Here is a 26,141-nt window from a genome sequence, read left to right as displayed (position 1 = left end):
CTCTACAAGATTCTATTTTAGGGAGAATTGACTCAAGTGCGTGTGATAACGGTGTAAGATGACACTGCACTAAGCGTCCACGGTTACCCTATGCCTGCTACAAGGAATCAGTGGCGCATGAGTTTGGAACACAAGATTTATACAAGTGTGCAAATTTAGGGCCGTAGGGACACTTTTTTAACTTGACAGATCTATTTTGGATTTTGGAGAGAGTCGCGTTATTACCCAGACTATCAAAGCTTTCCACATTATTGACAATGTTTCCATCACACAGCTTCCTTCCACGGAGGGACTGATTTGAAAAAAAAAACTGTTTTATCTCAACTCAAAAAACGTGACGGCATTCGTCATAACACTCTGTTTGCCTCTACTTCCCAAACTTTACATCATCCATCAGTGGGAACGATTCTGTTTTGCCGATTTGGCTTATGACGATATGCACTAAGTGTGGCCTTTATCAAAAACCATACTAGTTGCATTAATCACTATTGACTTGAGGTCTCTTGCATGTAACATAAGAAGTAACCGTAGTAAGAGCTACATTAAACAGCATCCACTAAAATATGATTTCAAAAATGTAAATTTTCTTTTATCTATCCATAGAATACTCACTCAGGCACCGTTTTTTTCCGATCGTTTTTCCTTATAACAATGTCAAATGTTAACTCTTCGTTCGCTTCGGCGTGAGATATAGATGGACACGACTTTGTCTCCCTGCACGCATCTTTCTGCTCATCGACGAATCATGTAATATCGGGAGAGCGTATCAACAGCAGCTACTCAATTAGCATAAGACAGTTGCGTTTTACCCATTCAATAATGATTTTGAACTTTACCCCAATGTTTCCCAAATGCTGTAAACGACGACGACGACGACGACGACGACATACAATGAAGACCAGCAGCAGCTACTATCAACTTACTCGACACCGACAATCTCCAACTATCAGTAGCTATTATAGTATCGCCAACAGCGTTCGACTCGGCAATAATAGTAAGAATAGCAGGTCCCAGTACAGTTTATGGCATCTCCGCTACATTTGATCATTGCTTTACCAGTTATTATCATAGACTGCGACAAAGTAACCTGGCTGTCGAGACCTCACTATACTCCAATCATCATCATCATCATCTACTTTTTACTAAAAACGCATTTATATGAAACTAGCGGGGTTACCCGGCGTTGGCCGGGTTTCGTGAGGTGTGTGTGAGTGGGGAGGGGTAAATCAAAACAAAATGGAAAATAAAGAATAAGCGAACGTAATAAACCTCTTTAAATATTTTATTTAAAAAAACAGCGAACGTGATGCGAAATAAAGAATAAGTGAATGATGTTAAACCTTCTTAAAATAATCGAAAAAAAAAACAGCGAACATGATGAAAGAATTAAAAAATATATAACCCTGTTCCAATAGTAAAACTTTCAAAATCGACAAAAAATATATATCTGATATCTCGGCTCGAATGTGCAATTTTAACGACCCTGCTATTATAACGACTGGTCTATGACCGCGTGAGCGAGATCAGGTTATTTTTTATATTTAATCTAATTCAAGAAAGAACGTTTGTGCGCATGCGTGTTTGGCTAAATTGTCACGAAGGAACGATTTTTTGCTTCCATCCCTGTAGAAAAGTGGCCAGTAGAGGGTGAAGGAATTAATGTTATTAGCCGATGTTTGAGGGTGAAGGAATTAATGTTATTAGCCAATGTTTCGATATTTTTCGTCCGAAGGGTCGAGCTTCAAAATGATACCTATCTCGTGAAAATCCGTGGCCTCTGTCGAAAGTTTAAGCGAGACATACATAAATACATTTAAACAGACAGGTGAGATTTATATTATAGATAAATAAGTCTTTTCTCCTGTACATCTGAGTTCGTTCTCATCTTTTATCACATTCATCACACGGCAAAACCTTAGCTATTTACATTTTTTAAGGAATGTCGAAAATCGACCTTCGGTTTACTTTCAACAGCTTCATGAGCCTCTCTTCTCTTGTTTTATTCTTTGAGCCTCGCGTTCCATGAGCGATGTTTGTGACAAAGGGGAAGAATTTATGATATCTCAGTCGGAATCTATAAATTTAACACTTACTGTTAACTATTTTTCTTCATTAACTTTAACACCTATGTTTTATCTCCTTACAAAGCAATTTCGATAAAATAAACTTTTCTTGTTGCAAAATAAAAGTGTGTTTTTGACGATTGGTTATCATTCCTCTAAGCCACTCCATCCTATAGGAATTAATGACTCTCGCATCGACTTAATATAAGAAAACAAACAAACAAAACAAGAAATTGGGCGGATTCAATGTTGGGATCCTTCTATCGATCCAGTAGATTGGAGCTCGGTCGATGCAATTCTCTATCTATATAAGAGCCAAGTAAGTCCAAGGATAAAGTACTGTTGCCACATCTGGGCAGGAGCTGCTAGAAAGGACCTATTCTGCCTTGATAGAGTTCAAAATAGACTTCGTAGCCTCATAGGAGATGCCGTTTTTTTTTTCTCCCCTGCAACCTCTTTCTCACAGAAGCGATGTAGCGAATTTGTTTTTACTTTATCGTTATTTTCATGGCAAGTGCTCGACTGATCTCCAATCTATGGTCCACCCTCACCAAACTCTCACAAAAAAACACTCGTCTAGCTGAAAACACTATCAATAATTCCTCCCAATCTTTATCTGTGCCTAAACCTAAACGTAGATTCAATGAACAAAACGTCTTTCTTAGAACTGCACGCCTGTGGAAGTGTCTTCGGTTTTCCTGCTTTCCAACTGACTACAATATGGTTATCTTCAAGTCCAATGTAAACAAGTTCTTGATAAGACGTTTCCCTTAAGTTAACAAATTTACTGAATTTTCATTACTGACAATTACTATATTGTCTAATTGACTACTGTACACTCTTTAACCCTCATCTTCGAGTGGCCCCGGGCTTTGATAAGTGGGGATACCTATGTAAAAAACAAAACAAAAACACGACCACATAAAAAAACAATATCCGACCTTTCTAGAACAAAGTAAACAAACAGTTGGATTTACCTCGCATATCTTGTTTGTTGTTGATACAAGCCAATTGTATGTCCCTAACAATCAACCTGGCAGTATATTTTTATATTGATTTATTTATTGCGGACTATTATTTTCATCTTTATTATTTGTTGTTTCACGACGCTTCGGCCAACTATTCCTCTAGCCTTCGTCAGGTGGTAACCGCGACGGATAGGAACTTCGAATCTCCTAACTGCATTCTCAGCAATCACTGACATCCGTAGTTGTTGTCGTCTGGCCACGTTTTTTGGCCAAGTAAGCCTCTGGCCGGCTTTGGGTAGGATTGAAACCGTTATCTTCAGACAATTCTCATCTGGAATCGTAGAGATTCAACGTCTCTATTAACTGCGCCTTCGGGGCCCGTGGCGCAGTTGATAGAAACGTTGAATCTCTAAGGTTCCAGATGAGAATTTTCTGAAGATAGCGGTTTCAATCCTACCCAAAGCCAGCCAGAGGCTTACTTGGCCAAAAACGTGGTGAGAAGACACGTGAAATAACTAATAAAGATGAGAATAATAGTCCGCAATAAATAAATTAATATAAATAATACTCATCTCAATAATGAATTCCAATTAAAATAGTATTTTTTATTCCACCTGATATAAGGTTCTGTTCAGTTATAGAAGGTTTATCTTCCCCGCTTTTTACTTTATCTCTTTGGGAAGGGCTTACTTTATTGCTGGCCTTGAAGGCGGTTCTGGCGGGAAAATGCCGACCAGGCTGCTCCGACATTTTTTAAGCCAAATTACACTTATCTAAGTGTGCTGGATTTTAAAAACCACGCCTGATCTTGTGCCTAACTTCCCGTTGATTTTCGCATAAACCATTCGATGAAAACAAACGTATGTATACGATACATATGTAGGTCCTTGTGCAGTTTACGGACCATATTTTGTAGATTGTATTATCAAGTTAAATTAAATTTTTGCAGCATCTTTTCTTTATTAAATTGTTACATGAAAGAACACAATACTTTAAAGAAAATCTAGTCCTATGTTAAGAATGGTTTTCTAAGTAATAACGTTATTATTTTGTTATATAGTGTTATTATTAAAAGATGACGTATGTATTTGTATTGTTCTTTGTGAGAGTCTTACGAGAGATTAGTGTTGAGTAAGAGATGTTCATGTTGTAAGAAGAGATGAGAGATATTAACATTGTTAGAGAAGAGATGTGGACATTAACAAGTATATATAAAGAGAGGGAAATATAAATACATTTTGGAGAAGATTTGATATCTAGATAGATAGACCGATAGTTTGACATTTATACTTTTGACAGTTCTGTGAACGGGAGTGTCTCTATAACATTTATACTCTGACACATATACTTTCTAACACATATTTTAGATGATGATTTTATCAAGGGTCTAATAACATAAATCGACAATATCTTTTCTGTTGAATAACAACACGACGATGCAGATACAGAACACATGATGATACGTTTATTTCTTCTTCGACCGGTCGAACATGATTTTATCTCAGGGATTCAAAGTTGTTACATGGTTATTTCTAAAAGCCTCTCACTTCTAGAGGGTGCCTTGACTCTAACGGAGAATCGATCTGAACCTCTCTGCTTCGCTTCACTGACTGATGCCGATTCTTACTTATCTAACTAAATTCATAACTCATGACGTCATTGCACGACCGATCACGTGTATATGAGACCCATGGCATGAATCCTTCTCAAACCTAATTTTACGTAACTCACTTTACAATAACATTTTCCATTCGCTTTGTTTCATAAAGGAATTTCACCTGTTTGTTAATTCTGTAACCCAAATTTCTATTATGTTTTCTTTCTAAGAATGTAAATAGTTTCCATCCAAATCGTATTATTAAATATTTTAACAGAATCAACCATTTAACTGGACATTCCATTTATACCATTCTGTGTTTATTTTAACTTATGATTGGAATTCTCAATTCCAAGTATAGCTTGGCAAGTTCGAATCCTTGAATATCCTATTTAATATTTACATATAACTGATTCCCTATTTGTATACTTACATGAAAAGGGGACAGCCCTTATCATGTAACAATTTCATCACAATTCGTAAACTGCACAACTACCCATAGATCGATAATACATCAGTCAATATATGTATGACCTAACTAATAAATCAACAACGTTTAGGAAAAAATCGACTTTATTCATAAACATAGCCAACTTCCGGATGAATAGACTATGGTAGCCTTCAAATCTAATGTAAACAAGTTCTTGTTGAACCGTTCGAATAAATAATCAAATTCTATCCAATCTACGATTACTCCACTACCACCTTATATTCATTAGCCCTTATACTCGAGTGGCCGTCGGGCCTTGATAAGTGATAACTCCCAAGTAAAACAAATGAAGCATGCATGATCCCCACGTGAGTGCACAATGAGCAAGGTATGAAAATGACTAAGTTCAGCATTTGCCCCCCTCCCATTTAGCCCCAAAAGTCCCAAGGGGACGTCAAATCCTGGTGAAAATGAACAAACATGGTAGTTTTAGACCTTAACATATGTAAATTTGAGTTCTGCCCCGTTTAGCCCCCCAAAATCCTCAAGACCTTAACATATTTAATATTTAAGTTCAGCACCATGCAAAACTGCTAAATAGGCACACACAGAAAACTTTGGACAAATATGGCAAAATAGTCCCCCAAATGGATTGTTTTTATTAGCCTTAAAACAGCCCCTAGAGCACACCCAAGAGTTATCGCGAAATCTAGACAAACAAAATTATATAGAAATCAGTTAGTTACAACTTTTCAGAAATTTTTAAAAACATTCAATGCATAATTTTTTTTTAATAAGCACAAAAGTGTACATTTTAGTCATTTTAACCCGAAAGACAACCCTAGGGCGGGGGGGGGGCAACCGGAGTTTTGCAAGAAAATCCATTCTGTCACATTTTTACTCATCTCATGTTTAATGTTTGTGCAAAATTTCAAAAAATTCCAAGGCGTAGTTATTAAGAAAAGTGCGGGCAGACGATCGGACGAACAGGCAAGGGTGAATTTATAGGTCCACCCTCCTTTTTTCGGGGGACCAACAAATGGCTACAGTGCGCTTCACCTTATGCACTGTTTTTCATAACCTTACCAGATTTTTCATAACCTTACCTGACCTTGCGCTTAACCTCATGGTGAAGGGGAGGAGAGGGATAAATACGCTTTAATAGATGATAAGCGTATATTTTTCGATGTAGTTGTATTCTTGCCAACATTGTAATATCTTTACGTATCTGACAAGATGCAATAATGATTCTTAAGAGTGTTTTCTCCTCCGGGAAATTGCGCTGTCCAAAGTTCACATTCTCGCACGCACATAAATATTAATAGCTTGGGATTGCGACGTCACCGTTTCTTAACAAGATAAGCATGTGTGTCTAGTGTTTACTTACAACCAAGGGAGATGTATGAATCTGACTGGTTGTCTCCCGGGAGTGGAACCCTATGATCGCAAAGTCAAAGCGCAGAGATTATTCTCAGCCCATCAGGAGTCATTCCGTCGGCGATCATTTTTATCACTTGGTCTGTATGCCAGGCTTGTTGTCTTTTTATTTTTACTAAATCTGAATATTAATAAGAAAGGTATCACTCGTGAGTCATATGAAATAGTGTATCGACTGCGAAAAAAAAATATCCTCCCTATTTGTCTTACAGTTGTGACTTTGTAGTGCCGGTAATAATCAAGAAACCTGCAGTGGTATGATTAACAAAAATGCATTAACGAAAGTTACGGCACACCGACTCTCGAGAGATTACTGAAGCAGACACAGAAGTTAAGCAACGATGAGGTTGGTCAGTACCAAGTAGGTGACCATTTGGGAAGGCTAGGCGCTGTATGTGCCGCGCTTAATCGTGTAAATTTCCAGGTTGGTATCTGGGGTCATGTTTAATTCACTGTGTTAGATACATCCCCGAATATACTCGCCTTGTAGGTAGGCGAAAAGGCGATACTCCACGTCATGGTGTACCGGCAACGTGCTGCAAGATGCCTTTCTGAACCTGCATACCAAGCACATGTTTGACTCAGTAAATAGTGACATATGAAGTGTGTGCGACACGAAGTTGCACCTTGTGGGTTACCTAAAAATACTTCGTGGCTGGTGCTAGCTCAATCCTAATGAGCATAGTGTATACTCGTTTACGAATTCTGTCAAAAAAACTTTTATCAAAACAGATTAATTCGGTACTAAATAACTCGAACGTGTTGATATAACATAAAACAAAATACCCAAACAAAACACATGAATATTTATTTTCGATAAAATAAAAACTTGAAACTTTAAGATTTTTATAAAAACGACAAAATGCAGTACTAAAAAGTTGATATGACGTTAAAAAAAACAGCCAAACGAAATGCCATCTATACATATAAATAACTTGAGGATTAAAATTCTTTATCTCCCCTAAGAATAAAACATATGTTCAATATCTGCTTTTGTTTTTTCATTGTTTATACGGTCCCGAGCAACGCCGGGTAGCCCTGCTAGTCTATACACATAAATAACTTGAGGATTAAAATTCTTTATCAAAGCGACTGGATGCAGCATCAAATGACCCCCCTCCCCCAAATGTTGATGTATCGTGAAACAAAACAACTGAACTAAATACCTCTTCGAAATATAAAGAACTTGAAGCATAAAAACGTTTGAATGTCTGTGACGTTAAATAACTTAAAAAGGACTGGTATGCCGTAATACAAAACAACCTAATCATACAAAACCATGAGTAATAAATATTTGAAGATATAACTATTTTAAAACATAAACACATTGTTTAATGATATTTGGCCTTACATAAGCCGACAAAGGGCTGATATGCCGCAAACGAAAACAACTGCAGAAAAACAGAATTTGAAACGGATTTTTTGCTCATCGCTATTCACGCATCTTCACTGGACGCTCAACAGTAATATATCTATTCTTTTTTCAGTTTTAAAAATTATGCGCTCTTATACAACGACAGAAATTAATTGGGAACCGCCAGAGAGTGAGGGACAGATAAAAAAAAAAAAAAAACGAACACACAAAGAAAAGGGCGGGAAACTTAGCAACACTCCTAAAAACAATAATCTGAACTTATATCGAAAACCAATTCTCGTCCATCAGAAAATAAACATAAAACAAAGAAGCCACAATTAATATTCATAGGAAGTCTCAATGAAATCGGAAACCTAATGGCGTCTGTGAGGATGCAAGTGTTTAGTCACTACACACATACACACGCACACGTACACACAAATATACACACACATACACATACACACACAATATTTGTATGTTTGGATGGACGAGCCTCCTTAAATAAATTTCCATGGCGAAGAAATTTAGGATAAAACAAACATTGCGACTAAATGTATTAAAAGTTGTTTCATCAAATATTACCAGCGGTATATAAGTTCATACATATATATATATATATATATATGTTTCAGGATAAAATTATCCAACGATCAGCTGTTATGGAAATCTGTGGTTATAAGATTTATAAGATATTATTGGCAGTAATATTCTATAAGAATTATCCCATCTAAATGAGAATTTCTTGATATACAAGATAGAGTAAATAAATCAAATTTTAGTCATTCAATGAATTTAAAAATTTATAACGTGAAATGTTTGAGTTCATATCAAATAAGACAAAGAATACGTACAAGAAATATTTTAACTCCTTATCCTATAGGATTTCGATGTCTACCATGGTGTAAACCATTATAGCTATTTGCTAATATTTTCTCCTCTGAAGAGATGGTAGACATCGAAATCCTATAGGATAAGGAGTTAAAATATTTCTAATGTATTCTTTGTCTTACATAGAAAAATAAAAATCTTTGATATGAAACTCTAACATTTCACGTCATAAATGTTTTAATTCATTGAATGACTAAAATTTTATATATATATATGTATATATATATGCATATATATATGCATATATATATATATGTATATATATATTAAGAAATAACTTGAATGCTTACTACCCGTTGTTATCATGGCAATTACTCGCACTGAGCTCCAATCTATGGTCCTCCTTGTCAAGTTTTACGAAAAACACTCGTCTATTTGTAACCGCTATCAATAATTTTTCCACTTTTCATCTGTGTCTAAGCACAAACGTAGATTCCATGAACAAAGCTTCCCTTTTAGAACTGCACACACATGGAAATCTTTCGCGTTTCCCTGCTTTCCAGCTGTCTACAATATGGTCGAGTTCAAGTCCAACGTAAACAAGTTCTTGATGAGCCGTTACCAAATTTCTACTACTAACGATTGCTATGATTTAACCCATTGACTACCGTATACACATTAATCCTTATCCTCGATGGTCCTCGGGCCTTGATAAATGGTGATTCCTTTGTAAAACAAAGACATTATCTTCGAGAACCTGGTATGAGGATACTTTTCCTTCACACAGATAAACCCTGACGAAATATTCAGAAATCACATTGTATTCGCGGACAAATAAGATCTCCTCTGCATGGCTAACTCACAGTAGCTTTTACGCTAAAAAGGTCCACCCTCTACAGACGATGTTCCCTATAGTAATACATAACTCGGCTTATACCTTTCTTATTTTTCTCTCTCCCCTCTCTCCCTCCCCCTTCTCCCTCTCTCTCTCTCTCTCTCTCTCTCTCTCTATATATATATATATATATATATATATATATATATATATATATTCATGTGTGTATGTGTGTAAAAGTTAATTTCCGTTGACCGTTGGGAAAAAACGCTAGTTTTCAAGTCAAGCTGATATTGTTGACTAGTCTCGCGTTATATGACAGACAGTAACTATTACTGCATGCGAGATGATAGCGTAATCATGAAACACTAGTTTTTGTAATTATAAAAATTATTAATATTTTTTGAAAAAATATAATATAGTTATTAGCCTCTTTGAGAAATTTGAGCCCTATTGTGTGAATTGTGAATGAGACTAGCCAATTAGCGTACATGCATCATTCCAAACTTCTTGTTTGTCGAAAACTCTCATGGTTGTAGATTATGGCAACCCGTTTACACGGCTTCATAAGCGTCTTAATTCAGTTCCATTCTAGTGGCCGAAAGGTAGAACGCTTGCTGAAAAAACAATGTTGAATTTGTTCTAGTACAGCGACAAGCAGTAATTTTCACTTTCTGTACTGACGATTGCGTAAGTATGAATCAGTAATGTGTATAGGTATAAAAGCATTAATTGTAAGAATATATATATATATATATATATATATATATATATATATATATATATATATATATAAGTTTAGTGGTTTAAGTTTAAATTCTGAAAAAACAAAGACATTATCTTCGAGAACCTGGTATGAGGATACTTTTCCTTCACACAGATAAACTCTGACGAAATATTCAGAAATCACATTGTACTCGCGGACAAATAAGATCTCCTCTGCATGGCTAACTCACACTAGCTTTTACGCTAAAAAAAAGTCCACCTTCTACAGACGATGTTCCCTACAGTAACACATAACTCGGCTTATACCTTTTTTATTTCTCTCTCTCTCTCTCTCTCTCTCTCTCTCTCTCTCTCTCTGTATATATATATATATATATATATATATATATATATATATATATATAAGTTTCGTGGTTTAATTTTTAATTCTGAAAAAAAACAACATATAGAGGCATATATTCTTTTTTTTTTAGACGGTGGTCACCACTTATCAAGGCCCGGAAGCCACTCAGGGATAAGGGTTATTGCGAGTACAGTACGGTAGTGTGGAGATTTGATGAAGTGTTTACTTTGGAGGGCGGTTTATAGGAATTTGTTAACATTGGACTTGAAGACATCCAAGTTGTAGTCAGGTGGGAAGCACGAGACGGAACACAGTTCCACAGGCCATTTAAGAATTTATTGCTTGACAAAGAAATATAGAGAGAGAGTTATTTTAATTTCCTTAATCCATAGATTTTCAACAAAAATATATATATAGGTATCCTAATAAAATGTATACACTCTTTAAATTATCTCAACTTGCTACATGAATACGCTGTACCACGTTTGGAAGAGATGTTTAGGAATAAAGAATGGAAATTCCAGTAGAATGGATCACTCCCCCACTATCATCATAGCATATATTGAAAGTCATCAGCGAAACAGATAGTAAGGACGAAGAGGAAGTATCGAGTACTGTCTACGCTCACCGGATTTGACCCCCCCCCCATGGATGTTTTCCATTGGGGGCGGGAGGGTGAGATCATGCTTAACACAAGGTTTACACCACAAAACGAACTACAATGAATGAGTTGAATGCAACCATTGAAAAAAGATATTTCAACGTACTAATTGAACTGATAAGGAACGTTTTCGATTCAATTAGTGAGCGTTGTCAGCTGGGCATGGACCACAATGACAAATAATTTGAACACTTTCGATAATTAGCTGATTTATATATTTGTTTACAGCATTTTGATGTATGAAACTTTTCTTTCTAATAATAAATGTTGGTTTTATGATCATTTGAAGAGTGTATACATTTTATTGGTAAACCGTATATATATATATATATATATATATATATATATATATATATATATATATATATATATATATGATGAAAATAATGGAAATAGTATTCCGACAAAATAGAGAAAATAAAAAGGAACAAACCGTATTATGTGTTCATCAACATTTCGTCTTTATTTCGAGACTTCCTCTGGATGAATGAGATTAAGAAACCAAAAAATATACCATATATATATATATATAAGCCTGAAGAGTCCTAGAGTGGATGAAACGCGGAATATTCAGTGTAGCTTAATCGCCATATATATTTCATAACTAACAAGCTCTACCTACGTATTGAGCACTTTTGAAGTAAATACTTTAAGTTTACGCATAAATTTATACTTTCGCATATTAATTTTATGTGAGTAAATGAAGTAGTTATATATATATATATATATAGATAGATAGATAGATAGATAGATAGATAGATAGATTGATAGATAGATAGATAGATAGATATTACTAATTATTTTATTACTATAATACTTAAATACCTACAGACACTAGTGTTTCATCCTTTCGGGAATCTTCAGTGCAGGGTGTCACGATTAACACTAGTTAACAGATTTGAACTCGGAAAAACGAGCCATCTGGCTCGATTAGTAAAGACCGTATCCATTCGGCTATTATTAACCGCGTGAAATAACGTTGAATTTAAACATTTTAATTTTTAAATGTTCTTTACGTAAGTCACAGAGTGATCTAATCATTATCCGATGATCTATGCATAAGAGTTAAATTGGCCAACTTTATTCAACGGAAAGTGCTAAACGATAAGAAACGAGTTTCTTAAATGGGCTGTCATAATTATTTTTTACTATAATACTTAAATACCTACAGACACTAGTGTTTCATTCATATATATATATATATATATATATATATATATATATATATATATATATATATACAACAATAGTTAGTTTAATTTTATTTCAGTCGCAGTTTTCAGAAATCAAGGAGAGTCACTTCCTCGGGTTAACACTTGAACTCTCTACGAGATGCATATTTCATTACAGTTCTGCATCTGAAACACTGAGTTAGTAAAGAAACAAGGAGCATTATTTCTCTCTCCATTGACCATTTTAAATTTTTATAGAATATTATTCTTGTGGTTCTTGACTTTACTGTATTCTGAGACAAAATTTATCTTGTCTGATGAAGTTATGTATTTCGTCTTTATTTTGAGACGTCCGCTGGATGAATGAAATTAAGAAAGCTGGGGAAGTTTCGAAATAAAGACGAAATGTTGATGAACACATAACTCGATTTGTTCCTTTTTATTTCTCTATTTCGTCGAAATACTATTTCCATTATTCTCATCATATTTTATGTGTGTATATATATATATATATATATATATATATATAACATTAGTGTAGGTAGGTATAGAAATAATTATTAATGTTGTTACGTGCTTGCGTCTGAGGCATATTAAATACACAGTAAATATTTAAGAATAAAAATAAAAACTCCAAGTTACAAAAAACAAGAAATATTTTTTGTACATAAATCAAGTCGAAAACAAGAAAACATTTATATTAACATAAAAAAATATACAAAACAATCTTTACAAATATTAAATATGCTTTCTTTTGTACTACCAGATATTTGAAAGCGTTTGACAAGGTCTAAGGGAGATAATTAATTTTAACTTCAATCTAATGTATATATTTAGAAGAAAAATCGAGTAAAAAAGAATACTGAAATAATATTTCTTGGGTGGGAGAGGAATACAGAAATCTTTATATTTACCATTAGTCTAGTTTTTCTGTAAGGGGTTCAGGCAATTGATTTCTTTTAAATGGGTTCTTTTATGTTGGAGAATTATCCTAAGAATTTTGCCGGAGTAACTAGTAGTTGGCTGTTTAACCCTTAAATACATAACTGAAGAGTTTACACAAAAAGCGTTTTTTTTTTTTTTTTTTTTAATTTTAACATTCCAGATTTGCTCCAAATAGAACACTTTAATATTCCACAACTTAAAACATTCTAGAATCGCTAAAAATAAAATACTTTAATATTTTAGATTTTAGAACCTTCCAGAAACTCTCCAAGCAGAAGATATTTGTATTCTATAATACTGTAATATTGTTGATTGTAACAATTGTGTATTTTTATATTATCATAAGAAATTGGAATATCTTGATTTTTTTATGAGGAAAACGTCTTTCCATGACAATATTTATTAAAAAAAAATATCATAGAAAGGAATTCAAGTTCAGCCATTATAAGGGAATAAGGACAAACAGCCGGCCAACTTTAGCGCGAATGCGACATTCTGACTTCCAGCCGTCTCATACACTCCGACTGTTTACTATGATTGCCCGTCGACATTATATTTATAAGCTCGTAATTTACTTTAATAATTGTGTTAATTACCGGTGACTTGAAGTAAAGATGCTAATCTACGAAGTTCAAGGGTGGCTTTTGGATTGGGTTCGAATCTACCGACTATCAGTAAGTATCAATTACTAAACATAATGCCTGTAGGGAAAAAAAGAATTCCTATTATTTATTTGAATCTAATACACATATATATGTCTATTCGTATATATATATATATATATATATATATATATATATATGTGTGTGTGTGTGTGTGTGTGTGTATGTATGATTAAGTGGGTGTTTCCTTCTTCTTTCTTCTTTCTACTCTATCATTATTGTGCTTATTTCATTTTCCATTCCACTTGTCTTTAAAATAAAGATTTTATATATTAAAAAGTTTGATTTCATTGAAAGATCATGTCTCATCAGCAGGTCTAAAGAATTCGCCAAAGAAACATGTATGCACATATGTAGCCAATAATGTCTGTATAAATAAATAAACATATCATTATTACGTTATGTTTGTCATTGAGCTCTTTTTGATTAACACCGGAGTTTCAGAAGAGTTACATCAAGATAACGTGTTTCAGACTGTTCAAGAGACGTTAATAACCTATATTTCGTGATGCCAAGATTTACGTCACAGGATAAAATTGTATTACGTTAATCATTTAAAAATATTATTACTGGTTTCATAGGTAATATTATTTTTTTGTAAATTGTTCCATTTGGATGAAGATTGTTTCGTGCATTTTTAACTTTTTCACCTTTATTTAAGAACTAGCTTGGGTGCCCAGCGTTGTCCGGGTGTTTGGGGTGTGTGTTGAGCAAAAGAAAAAGTAGTAGCAGGCAGGAAGGCTCGAACCCATACCGAGAACAATGAAAAGAACTTGAAAAAAAAAACGTGACGTCTTTGCTGTTGCGACTATCGCCAAACAGATAAGGACAGTTTTAAACTAAAGATAGTCAATCGAAAAGAGGGGATGACTTTGGAAAATATCGACGAAAAAAGCAACCCCTCCTTGTAGAAAATGCCCAGTTGAGGGTGAAGGAATGAATGTTTTAACTAATTTTTCGATATTTGTCATCCGAAGGGACTAGCGTCAAAATGATATCGATCTTGTGAAAATCTGTCGCCTCTGTCGAAAGTTTATGGCACACATACAAACATACATACATAAATACATACATACATTTAAATAGACAAGCGAGATTTATATTATATGGGAACACGGCGTGGCCCGGGTGTTTGGGTGTTTGTGTTCAGCAAAAGAAAAAAAGTCGGAGTAGGCAGACAGGCTCGAACCCGTTCCGAAAAGGAGAAAAAGAACGTGAAAAAAGTGACATCTTTGCTGTTGCGCGGGTTGCCAAAATGGAATTGGCGAAGGTTTAAATTAAGGCTAGTCAATCGAAAAGAGGGGATGACTTTGGAAAATATCGGCGAAAATAACGACCTCTCACTGTAGAAAAGTACCCAGTTGAAGGTGAAGGAATTAATGTTTTTAGCCAATTTTTCGATATTTGTCGTCCGAAGGGTCGATCGTTAAAACGATACAAATCTCGTGAAAATCCGTCGCCTCTGTCGGAAGTTTTAGGCAGACATACTAACATACATACATACATTTAAAGAGACAGGTGAGATTTATATAATAGATATATTATTTTAATATTGGAGACTAGGATTTGTCTTGAGTACGAATAAACTGTTACGTCTTTGTAGACATTAAAGGCTTGAATTTACAAGATGCATGGTGAGGTATAGGATTGGATAGTGGTTATAAAATAAATGTAGTTATTAACTTTAATATTATTATACAAGGTGGAACGATTAAAATTTCACCCTAAATCAACAAGACTACAGCTTTATTTTAGCATTTTTATTGAAAAAATCAATTCAGATAACTTGATTATGTAGTAGAGTTGATATTAATTCAATGTAGCCGCTTTCAGCCTCAATTACTATCTCGATCGGTCGTCAAAGAATCGGCGAATACTCGGCAGATGACGGCAATTGAGCTGGTTTTGGTGTTGGGGGAGGTTATGTTGGTGATGTTTTCGAAATATGACCAAACGAAGTAGTCCAGCACGTTTAGATCGTGGGGGAGGGGCCAGTGAGACAAGGGTACAAAGTCCTAGCACTCTGGGCTTGACCTTCAATTCTGATCTGAAATGGAACACGTACATCATGTCTGTTGCCAAGGTCGCTGAAAAGATGGTGGGATCCTTCTAGCGCTCTAGAAGATATCTCACTACTCATGCAATTCTCTATCTATATTAAAGCCAAATACGTCCAAGGATGGAATACTGCTGCCATATCTGGACAGGAGCTGCTAAAAACAGCCCATCCTGCCTTGACAGAATACAAAATAGACTTCGTGGTTTAGTGGGGGATGCCCTTTTCTCTTCCCTGCAACCTCTCTCCCGCAGAAGAGACGTTGTAAGCCTATCTTTGTTTTATCGTTATTTCCATGGCAGATGCTCGTCTGAACTCCAATCTCTGGTCCCCCCTCGTCTAACTTTAAAAAAAACACCCGTCTAGCTGAATCCACTGTCAAAAACTTTCCCCACTATTTATCTATGCCTAAATCAAAACGTAGAGTCTATGAACAAAGCTTTTTTCTTAGAACTGCACGCCTGTGAAACTCTGTTCCGTCTGCCTGCTTCCCTCCTTACTACAACTTGGATGTCTTCAAGTCCAACGTAAACAAATTCCTGATGAACCGCCCCCTTAAGTAGACACTTTAAATATCCACACTAACGTACTGTACTTACAATAACCCTTATCCCTGAGTGGCTTCCGGGCCTTGATAAATGGTGACCACCTTGTAAAAAAATAAAAATTAAAAAAAACTCCTTCTGAAACCAAGCCTGGACTTGTGGGCCGGCGCCGAATCCTGCTGCCATACCCAGGGGCCACCTGATTGCGTCAAGGGGATCACTTGGTGTTGACTTTCAAGCTGACCTCGAAGATGTAAAGTTGTATGATGTGACCCTCATTTGAAACCACACCAAAGACCATAACCGTTGCCGGAAACTTTTTTTTTTTCATCATCCTAGGCACCCACTTTTATTAGTGGCAATTCAGCAATGCATTTTAAGGATGCTGGCAATGGTCTTGCTATCATAACTTACGTTGGTATAGAGCATGGGTTGTACAGCGGCACATCCCCGATCTCGCTCATTGAACATTGTGTCACTTTCAGACATGTTAGAAGGCGCCTATCGCTCTTGGGATTTGTACACAACTGGCCAACTAGTAGATGGGCGGCAACAAAAAAGAAAACTGGTTTTCAGCAAACGGAAATAGAATAGATTTTAGTACGAAAACACATTAAGAGAAATCGAAACACAGATGAGTTCTAATCAAGCAGAAACTTTAGTTAGCATTCTTTTATTTAAGCAAACATTGTTCCAAATATAAATTATATTCACAATACACGTATATTAACAATATATATATATGTATTCATGTATATATATATATATGTATTCATGTATATATGTATGTATTCATATGTATATTTATATATATATATATTTATATTTGTATATGTCATATAAAAAATTACTTCGTTTTGATATATGTATATACATATATATATATATATATATATATATATATATATATATATATATATATATATATATATATACACTCGTATATATGTGCAAATGTGTGTGTATATAAGCTTATGCTTTTAACATGCTATATATATATATATATAAACTTACTTAATAATGCCGTTGGGAATAATCTATCCGTAACACAATGTTCCGTCTGCTGCTGTAGAACACTATATAACAAAGCTTATTATATCCCGGCTTTTGTTAATTATGTTAATTGCTGGTGGCCTACATGCTAAATCCGAATTTATCACCTGACGGTAATTAGCATTTCTTACACTGAAGATTATATATGGATGTAACACTAATGTATATAGGTAAAAAATAATTAATATTATATATATATATATATATATATATATATATATATATATATATATATATATATATACTGCGTATCAAATTATTAACGAGTTTACATTTTTTTTTATTATTTAAGGGGCGAATGAAAAAGAAATCCATAAAACTTTGAGAAAGTGCTTACAATACAATTCAGCTACTCCAGTCAGAAAATAAAAGTGTTTAAAGCAATATTAGCGATACTATGTCAGAAGACAGGAATATCTGTTGATTCCAAGTGTCAAGTTATTAACGAGGTTGAGAAAAAAAACACAATATACCCATAACATGTTTATTAAAATAAATTTCAAACATTAAAAAATGAACTAGGAAAAATGCTTAGAACACAATAACTAGATAGAAATTTCTACGTTGACATAATTAGTAGGAGATATGCGATTCTTTTTTATGAATGACTTGTAAAATACGTTGGTCCACAGAATTAGTCAAATTTTTTACTTCCTCTACAGTTATTCGTCGCGATACTTCTTAGAGAGCATCCCGCAACTCATATTTGCTCTTAAATTGGCGTCCACTTGCATAGAGGCCTCGGTTCATTATACTCCAAAAGCTCTCAATTGGGTTTACAACTGGTGAATTCGCAGGCCACTCCATCTTCCGTAGCTAAGAGAACCCCAGTTGTTGCAAATACTCTTTGCTTTTGTTTGCTGCATGCGAATGGGCATTATCCTGCATAAAAATAATGTTTTTTTTCTAAACATAAACCTTTACTTCTTCATCCATGGTTCAAAGTGATCGTTCAGAAAAGCTATGTAAGCATTTGACGTCATTTTTACGCCTCCTGGGACTCTCCATGGGCCAACTAAAGTACCTTCGATAATTCTAGCTCAAATCAGTATCCCGCCACTATCTTGTTGGCGCCTTAAACGCTGATGACGGTGTCTTCCATCCAGGACCCATCCCTGCTCCAGCCATCTGGGCCATTAAGAGTGACACGCACTTCATCCGTGAATAAAACTTTGGAAAAATCCGTTTTCAGGCTGGCAGCTCTGCCCATTTCAATCGGTTTTGTATGTGATGTAGCTTCAATGGAGGCTTTTCACAGGTTTAACAGACTTTGCCACTTCTTTGAGAAGGCGACATCGAGTACTTTTTGAGACATTCTTCAATCCAGCTTGGTCAAATATTCTCGACTTGTCTGCCCAGGGTTCTTAACAACTTCACGTTTAATTTGGTGTAGGGAACGGAGTGAAAGAACTTTAGATTTACCTTTATTAGCATTCTTACGTACCTTTGTAGTGTCCTTGGCGAAGTTCTTCACAGTTTGATGAAACATTCCTATCTTTTTCGATATTTCGAGGGTAGTTTTACCTTTTGTTAGCTGTTCTGTGATCGTACTCTTTTCAGAACTACTCAACCCATCTCTACGACTCATTTCATTGACGAAAAAAAAACTGCCTTGTTAATAATTTGACACACCTCAAATACAGTGGATTCAGAAATTACGATAGCAAGTTGTTTACGGAACAGTACGAAAATCTCACAGTACGCGCGTTGTTTCTAGCGGTTGTATTTTGAAGTGTTTGAACTGTGCGTAGAAAACGCGAGAATAACGTTATTCTCGCGTTGCCTACACACAGTTAAAGCATTTTAAAATACAATCGCTAGATACAACGCGCAGCTCTTTATAAACAGACTTATTTCTCCAACTTTACAAGATGGCAAGGAAAAACAAAAGGAAAAAAGAAACTGCTGTGGTGGCACCCACTCATTTACATATGTGGATAATATTACAAAATAGCAAGACTCGGTTAGTCTGAGTGTGTGTTAACCAGAAGCCACCGAAAGCCGAGCCGAGAGCAGATATGTTCTCCAGCCAAGACTCTCTTACTTGACAACCATTATGTAAATATACTGTAAATATACTTTTTCTAATACACTTCTTATTGATCTACCTTTGTTTGTTGAGTCTTCATTTGTATTGCCTTATACGTTAATTGGTTCAACCTGCAAACATTACAGTTGGCGACGAAGATGAACGTCAAACATAACAGAAACAAAACAACACACTGAAGATGGAGTATACCTCTGAAATATATTTGTGATAAATTTCAAACAAGTAAAATATTTGTTTATATTCCTAATATTACGTTGTGATTTGGCTTTCAAGCGCACTTGATGCGTATTTTTTTTTTATTGATATGCTTAATATTTAGAAAATTTATAATTCTCCCCGCAATAAAATTTCTGAAACGGTGCATTTCACTTGTGTTAAAGCTATAAAAAAAATGGATTTTTTCTATTATCAATGAAAAGAAAAGTTTTTATTATGTTTGGAAAAACAGTTTTAACATAAAATACTGCACGTATTGTTTACTATTAGTGAGTTCCCTGCGTTTCTGTAAAAACACTAAATAATTGCAAAGTAGAAACTATTACTATTTTTGCTCTATTATGTCAAAATTCTCTATACATGAACCGTTTGAAGCAAAAATTGGTCTCATTTCACAGCATACAACTTTAGTACATATATGTTTATGTTTTGCTTAAAGTCCATAAACTGATTGGTAGGCTTCAGATGTTAATTTTACGGCCATTGCCACACTTTGTGATTGTGCAGGTAAATCCGGTAACTCTTGCTTTATGCCACTCGTCAATAGTTCCTCGTCACATAATCCTTCAGTAAATGCTGGCTCCGAAACTCCACTTTGGGAAAGGTCTATTAAATGTGTTCAATATAAAACTTCTAAATTTGTTCTCGAAAAATGTTTAAGCATCTTTACACTGGTTCTTCACTCCTGAAAAATAAAAGGGAAATCAATTTATTTGATTTGAACAAATGAACAGTTGACGTTGAGTTTCGTGCAATTCCATTAATAGATTCAAACAACGCCTTAAAAGGAAGCTCATTCTGGTGTAAGGAAGAACTAATAGTATGTACTTTCCTATTTAGTTTATTCTATAAAAAAAAAAAGTCTTGCGCCTATATTTGATGAAACATCTTCCCTGATTAGTTCAATTGCATAGCGAGGATTTTTTATCAAGCTGTACATACTCTTAGAATCTTGCTTTGGCTCAAAATATTCATCAGTTTTATCGCTATTTTCTGATTGTGAAGAATAATAGTTTAGTCATGGGATGTTGAAGCAATAGGGGATGAATCGTCTTGCCTTTCTCATAACACATCTTTTTAGATTTTGCCACAACAGCTTTATCGATAGGTCTAAGAAAAAGGCTCATGCTTTATTTATTTGTTCCTTCAAATACTCTCGCGCTCCCACAGGAACCTGGAATGTACAAGTTGATGAATGTTAATTCTAATTCACTCTCATCTTATTTCACATAAGAATAAAAATTGCAAGAGTTTCTTTTCGCATTGGTTCACAGAAAATACAAATATACAAATTCATTAAATTTAAGATGTGTATGATATCGACATTTATAAAATAAAAACAAGAAAAAATAAAAAAGATACATACAAATAAACTTCTTCATTTTGCGCACTTGTCGATAAAATCTAAAGGAGAATAATCAGTATTTTAAGCTATGGTCGAAGCATGAAATAAATAACAAAAATTTTAATTGGAGAAAGATTGATTTTTAATAATGTCTTTTTCATTTTCTTTTTTAATAATAATAATAATAATAATAATAATAATAATAATAATAATAATAATAATAATAATAATAATAAAACATGTTTCATGAAAAACTTACCCGTTTTCATTAATTAAATCAAAACATTTACAATTAAACAATTGTGGATATATGTTCTGTTTCACTTTCCTTATTTACTTTTTTCATAGTTATTTTCGGAAGTTTGTCTAGTTTAATTTTTTTGTTATTTATTTCTAACTTCGGCCATAGTTTTATATACTGATTTCTCCCTTAGATTTTATCGACAAGTGCGCGAAATAAAATGGCGTCTACAGTTTCCGCGACAAAGTGTAGAAGTACCGCATTTTTCACGACAGTTTTTAACATTTTTATTTTATTTTTGTTTAAACTAAAATAATTGATGAATTCAATATTTTATCACCGGGCGTAATTTATTTCTTTGAAAGTACAGACTATGTGTTTTGACAATTTTCTTTTCTGTATTTAACATTTTTATTGCTACGACTTGCAATTCGAAATTCACACGATGACGAAATGTCGAACAATTTATCAAGATTTTTTTTAACAGAACGTTTTTGGCAACTGTAGAATAATTTCCATTTATTGCTTTACTTTTTAAAAGCATGCGGTTTGCGATTTATGCACAATCCACGATTCAGTTAATAGGGGCAAACGTGGATTAACTGCCTTCCAAATTCCTATAATATCAGTTTCCATTAATTGTGAAATGGGAAATGTATTTAAAGTTGGGTGATAATTCTCCATATAATTGCTATATTTAATAACTTGACGGAAAGTAGGGGGTTCTGTTGTATTTAATGGACTTGCAAATTTTGTTACATCATTCCTGCGTGCAGAAATAGATCGTTATCGACTCATTTTTACAAAAATATCTACAAAACATTTATTTTATAATATTGTACGAATATACGAATTAATAATAAGAAATAAAGAATTACGAATTAAAAAAGAAATTAGTAAAAATGGGCAAATATGAAAACAAAACCACTTATACACTTATTATACGTATGAGGAAATAATGTGGTTATTTAGAAACCCATTCTAAACATGGAAAGGAGAGGGTGATACATAACTATTCTGTACTTTCACATAACAATTTAGTTTTAAAAATATCCGAAAACATGTAACATACTATTAAAAATAGCACGGTAACATAAGTGCGTAATTATCAAGAAAGAATTAAGCTTATGTACTTATGTTATTGTGCTATTTTTAATAGTATTTTCAAGTTTTCCGATATCTCGAACATACAAAATAGATGCACTCACCCTCTGCTTTCCATATAAGGAATTCGTTAAAAAAAAAAAAAAAAAACACGTTATTATTTCAAGACGATATCCTGAGTGCATAAGTACTGAAAAAATACTGGTTTTACTTATCTAACAGGATAAAAACGCAAGTGAACTAATTCACACAGAAATAGTTTGCAAAGAAAAATAATGTCTTTAAAATCAAATCACAAATATATGCGATATTCCTTTCTTTTTCTTAATTTAAATTTGCTAAGACATAAAATGCAAAAGATTTAATTATTTTCATATTTGTAATAAGCTCCTGTTAAAACACTTGCAGAGTATGTAAACAAAATCAATAAGCTGTCGGTGTTGATAAAAAATTAAGCAGCCGCGATTTAGTAGTTTTTACCTTTATTTTTAATTTACATTTGTTGTTAAATTTATTTTAAATGAAATATTCTGCAATATTTCCGTTTTTATTGATACGCAATTAATCTTCCGAAAACAATATAGACAGAACAAAAATATAAATATAACAAACAATATAGATATAACAAAAATATAAATATAACAAACAATATAGATATAACAAACAAATTCAATATAGATATGACAAACAAAAACAATATAGATAGAATAAACAAACGAAAAATGTATTCATTATATTTTCTCCATATTTTTTCTTCAAAAAGCAACGTTAATATGATAGAGTTATTTTTTCAATTAACATGAAGTCAGCATATTGAATTTTTTGATGTTTAAATTCCTTTGCTCAACAAACGATAAAGTTTTGCGAAAATGTTTTGAGTTATCATTATTTAGCTTATAAGACAACTTTCTATGCATAGACAAAATTGTAATTCCAAAACCGACCTACACTAATATATATATATATATATATATATATATATGTTAACTCTTTTTCAAAGTGTTTTAACATGTTTTTTTTAATTATTTGCTCTTATATATATATATATATATATATATATATATATATATATATATACATATAAAACTACTTCATTTACTCACATAAAATTAATATACGAAAGTATAAATATATGCGTAAACTTTAAGTATTTACTTTAAAAGTGCTCAATACGTAGGTAGAGCTAGTTAGTAAGTTATAAAATATACATGGCGATTAAGCTACACTGAATATTCCGCGTTTCATCCACTCTAGGACTCTTCAGGCTTATGCGCCAATTTTGTGGTTGTCTGTCATTTTTATATACTATTCTATTGAGATTTTAGTTAGCCAATCAGCTTTCTAGTATCCACCGCGCCCTTCCTATCAGCCAATAAAAATGCACTTATCGGACAAAGACCTATTTGACCTCTGGTTGACCTGTTCTTTTGTGTGTGCTCTATTTAGCCTGGATATCTAGTTTCTTGACCTGTTTTTTATCTAGGTTATGTTTTTTTGGGGGGGGGCATATATGTATGTACATATATATATATTTATATATAAACTAACATAAAAAAACATAACCTAGATTAAAAACAGGTCAAGAAACTAGATACCCAGGCTATATATATATATATATATATATATATATATATATATATATATATATATATATATATATATATATATATATATATATATATAAAGCTGAACGTCTGTGTGTGTGTCTGGTCAGGTATAGGCTCCTATATGGTTGACTATTTTTAAAAAAATGATTACATATAATGAGAGAAGATGTATCTAGACACAGAAATGGGTATGTTTTATCTGGCAGAACCGTGGTTCATTAAAATTGTGGAGTCCGCGTTCGCACCTGGTCCACAAAGTATGGAAATAAAAAAAATTTAAAAATTTAAAAAAAAACGTGTACAAGTGTTTTTGATATAGATGTACATAAGAATACTTTGATGAGTATATTTTAACTTAAATAGGGATGGTATAATAAGATTGGTGGGTCTGCGTTCGCGCCTGGCCTCCATGGAATAGAAATAGGCACAAACTTTAATAAAGACTTTTCATATATATCTGCGTAAGTATACTTTGATAATTGTGTTTCAGTTTGAATAAATATGGTATAATAAAATTATGGGGTGTTCGTTCGCGCCTGACCTCCATAGAATAGAAATATGTCACAAAGTTTAACAAGGTTTTTTAATATAGATCCACAGAATATTGTGATAAGTGTTTCAGTGTGAACAGGTATGGCATAGAAAATTATGGGGTTTATCTATTTTATTTTTACTTTCATCATATTTTGATTTGGTTTTGATACCCCCAAATTCGAAGCTATCTCTTTACAACCCTTCTTTTTCATAACCTTTCATACTTTCATGAATCAGAGTCCATTTTCTGTAGGCTATTTTGGAACCAGTCAACGACGGGTACTTTTCCTAGTATATATACGATATTTTGATTAAAGCTGTTTTCGTATTTATCATTATATTATATTGGTAATATAGTAGTTATAGTAATAATTTAAAAAGTTTTTTAAAAAAATGACTCGTAAACCTCCATCGAGAATCGAAGCCAAAGCGTTTAGCTTACCATTTTCTTTTTCATTGAACGTTAATGCCTTAGCTATGAAGACATGTTTGCGGCATTGCTAAAAATTAAAACATGAACCAATAGCTATTACGTTACGCATGCATATTCGTAATGCCGTCGTGTGACCTTCACCTGTCAAATTCAAGTTCTTTAATTTTCATACGTTTGCACCGACTAAAACTCAAATATAAAGTTTGGCATGGGTTCGAATACCCTATATATCAAGTTTCATATCTGCGACCAAAAACTGACAAAGGAGTTGGTTAGCCAATTTTATATATATATATATATATATATATATATATACGCATCCATAAATATATAGAGAGAAAAAAAGGTTTTTGTTCACTATTAGCTTTTTAAGCAAATATTACGCAAGTATATATCATGTAGAATATTTGCATGATTATAATTACATATAATAGTAAACTAAAGATGATCACCCGATAAGAAAACCGAAAGAAAAAAAAATTGATAGGAAATTATTTTAAATGAATGTTTAAAAGAATATGAAAATTAGCTAGATCTTCTGCAGAGGAATGCAATTCCACCATCTTTATAAAACTATGTTGTATTTTCTTTTTAAATAAGTAGAAAAATGTCTTTTTTAATATGAATATCAATACACACAAAAAAATACATAGTATATATATATGCATATATATATTAAATAAGTAGATAAATGTCTTTTTTTAATATGAATATCAATACACACAAAAAATTCATAGTATATATATATATATATATATATATATATATATATATATATATATATATATATATACATATATATATATTAAATAAGTTGAAAAAATGTCTTTTTTAATATGAATATCAATACACACAAAAAATTCATAGTATATATATATATATATATATATATATATATATATATATATATATACTAGCAGGGAGACCCGTCGT

Source organism: Euprymna scolopes, chromosome 34 (genome assembly GCF_053919585.1).
Source record: "Euprymna scolopes isolate OS-2025 chromosome 34, ASM5391958v1, whole genome shotgun sequence".
Lineage (NCBI taxonomy): Eukaryota > Metazoa > Mollusca > Cephalopoda > Sepiida > Sepiolidae > Euprymna > Euprymna scolopes.
Note: the sequence above shows the minus strand (reverse complement) of the source record.